The sequence below is a fragment of the Acomys russatus genome, chromosome 28, assembly GCF_903995435.1.
Source record: "Acomys russatus chromosome 28, mAcoRus1.1, whole genome shotgun sequence".
NCBI lineage: Eukaryota > Metazoa > Chordata > Mammalia > Rodentia > Muridae > Acomys > Acomys russatus.
Genome location: NC_067164.1, coordinates 21,132,132 through 21,135,617, shown reverse-complemented (window position 1 = coordinate 21,135,617; position 3,486 = coordinate 21,132,132).

Sequence of the window (3,486 nt, the reverse complement as noted above, 5' to 3'; positions counted from 1 at the left end):
ATACATAACTATATGAATGTATTTTTATACCTCTCTTGGGTGCTATGAATGGAGCTTATGCAAGTGAGGGACATTAAAGCTTAATATAAATTAACATAGTTGTCAAACTGTTTCTACTTTTGCTGCACTTAGGGAAAATTCTTTCTGTGACTGGGGCATCATTAGTTGTCATGGCTTCTTCTTCACTGTCGTGATAAAATGGTCTGACAAAAAAGACTCGAGGAAGGAAGACTTTGTTTTGGCTCACAGTTTACGGCACAGCCCATCATGGCAGTGAAACCCAGGCTGCGAGAGTTTGAGACAGCAGCCATGTTGCAGCTAGGAAGAAGAAACTGAGGCTTTCTCCTTTGTGTGCAGTCCCAGATCCCAGCCCAGGGAATGGCGCCGCCCATGGTAGGCGGGCCCTAATTCAAGTAATGTAATCAGACTTATTTCCCAAAGGCATGCCAGAGGTTGTGGCTCTAGGTCTCATGTGAGGACAGCTGAGATTGCTCATTGTATCAACTATGTGGAGGTATGGCTGCCCTTCTCCTTGTTGTTGGTTCTGTTTGTTTGAGTCAGTCTCACTACGTAGGTCTAGTTGACCTGTCACTTACTTGTGATCTGCTTGCCTCTGCCTTCCCAGTGCTAGGATCTGCAAGGTTATTAAATGTCCGCTCTCTGCCTTTAACATAAGGAATGTGACTGTAATAGTTATTTGTTCATTAAATCAGAGTAGCACATTCGTCAATATTTTGGTTTAGACATGAAGGGTCCCCTTCAAAAGGCTTAGATGTTAAGGCTTAGACTCTAGCTGAAATGCCACAGAGAAATGAGGAGGTTCTGAGTGAGCAGTTTCATTGGTGGGGCAACCCGTAGACGAGTACACATTAGATGAGCTCTTAACAGATGGCTGAGAGGACTAAACTGAGACTACTTACATTAAACATTCATTTCTTGGGCTGAAAACTCAACAAATGTCAGCTTTTTATCTATTATTATTATCATCATAGAAAATGTACACCAGCAAAGAATGGGAGAAACATTGCTGGGAGCACAGAGGTCCTGGCACTCATACATAAGCACCGGGGAACCGGGAATGTTAAACATGAAGGATGTCTCTTCAAAGGAAGAGCTGTATGGTCTGTTTCCACCTAGAAGGATGGGATTGGATGTGGTTGACAGCCTGGATGACGTCTGCACTATCTGTATGGCCAAGGCCTCCCTGAGGCTCACACAAATAGGGAGGGAGGTGCTTACAAGCCTAGGTAACCTCTGCAGGATGTGCATGACCGAGACCAAACCAGATCCTCCCTAGACCCTTAAGATAACACACGTAGCCTGTATCTAGAATCCATCCTCATTGAAGAGGTGGCATGTATTCTGAGAAGGGCTTTGATGTAATTATGCCTCCTGTGCAAAGGGGATTGTGTTACACAAGGAAACTCCCCCCTGCCCCCGCAATTCTATTGTACTTAAATATGCCTTAAATAAAGTGTCTACTGACTGACTACAGAAGTTTGAACCAAAAGTAGTCATGTTGAACCAGATTACTGTCTTGTTTTATGTGGGTCATAACTCTGCTGGCCATGGCATTTGCAGAGCCCCACAAAACAATAGAAAATTTGGCTATCTGGTCATCCATAAAAAACTGCCCAGATTTATTGACTCCATGGGTCTCCTTGTGGAGCTCTGAGACAGGGTCTTTCTATGTGGTCCTGGCTGTCCTAGACTCTCGCTTTGTAGACCAGGCTGGCCAAGATCTCACAGAGATCTTCTTGCTTCTGCCTCCTGAGTGCTGGGATGAAAGACGTGCTCCACTATGCCCAGATTACTGCATAATTCATTAGAGTCAGATATTATGAATTTGCATAGTTGGCCAATGGTTCTTGAATTGCTATTTAAGTCTTGGGTTTTGTCCAGGTAGCACATTTAACCAGTTATATTCATTCAGACTTAATACTTGTGGGCATAAGGATCACATTAGTTTGGGACTCATTTACTCCTGTTGCTTTCATGATGTGTTTGTGAGACTTCCACCTGACAGCCATGTATTGTTAGATTGTCCCACCCTTACTGGTGGGAAGTTAAACTGTCCCTAGATTTCTGTGGGCTCAGAAAACATTTCTTCTTTTCTTGGCATTAGGATTTTCTCACTTAAAAAAAAAAAAACATTAGAAATTCAGTTATCTTCTAAGGTAACATCTTTTGTGAAAAGGAAGTGCAACGTTTTAAATTAGAAACAGGGGCTGGAGAGATGGCTTAGTGGTTAAGAGCACTGGCTGCTCTTCCAGAGGCCCTGAGTTCAATTCCCAGCAAAGACATGATGGCTCACAACCATCTATAATGTGATCTGATGCCCTCTTCTGGCCTGCAGGTGTACATGCAGGCAGAGTACTGTATACCTAATAATAAATAAATACATCCTTTAAAAAAGAAAAAAGAAAGAAAATGGGCCCAAGGGCCTGGAATGATCAGTTCAGTGGGTGGAGTCCCTGTTTGGAGGTGACCTCAAGTGGACTCCAGAGGATCCTGAAGGAGCTGGAGTTGGCTTGGTGGGTGTGAATCATAACTGTGGACTGCTCAGAACAGATTCACTGCTTAAACATGCACCTCAATTCATCAGCATATGGATGGTGGAATGCAAAGAAACTTCCTGGGAATTTTTTTCTTAATTCTTTTTGTGCTTTCTCCCTCTTTTTACGTGTGTGTGTGTGTGTGTGTGTGTGTGTGTATGTTTTCCTCTTTCTCCAAGATTGAAACTCTAGCTCTGGCCAGTGACTTGAATGAGGTGAAAAGATGCACAATTGTTTAGCTTATTTGGGTTTCCTGTAACCTTATGGCCTCCTCTATTTTGCACAATATTTTGCACGTTCTTAGTGTGGTACACAAGTTGCCCAAGACTGCACAGGTAGCAGGTGGCAGAGCCAGGATTAAAAGCTACACTCACCTGGTGGCAAAGCTGGACTTTAATTCCTTTCGTTTGCTTCCTCCCTGAGAACAGGTTTGGTGAAATCCAGGATCCTTTGCTCCCAGCATTTGCTCTGTTTCTCAGACTGTGGAAAATCTAATTCTCATCCTTGCCTTTGCCCATGCTAATTAGCAAAAGAAACCTGTGAGGAAAATATAAGTGGGGTGCTACCTTTCTCTAAACAGTACTTTGTGGAACGCTCTGCTGAGCCACGATTTGAAGGGCTTTGTTTAATATTGACATAGATTTGGAATTCAGATAATATTCCTTGGGTTAGTTACCTTGAGACTCCATTTCTTTCTGTATCTGTGTTGGGATCCGTTCCACAATTTAAAATAATTTTAATATATCACACACTTTGAACAGACTTTTTCGAGGTCGCTGGACAGATCCTTTATGTGGGATTTTATCTCCTAAGAGTGTTTTGGTTCTGAGTAGCTCAGTTTCCTAAAGACACAGCACAGATGTACGAGCAGTCAGGAATGGGCAAGAGTCTTCACGGAGAAGACAAGGGATAAAGATGGTCATTGTCTGCC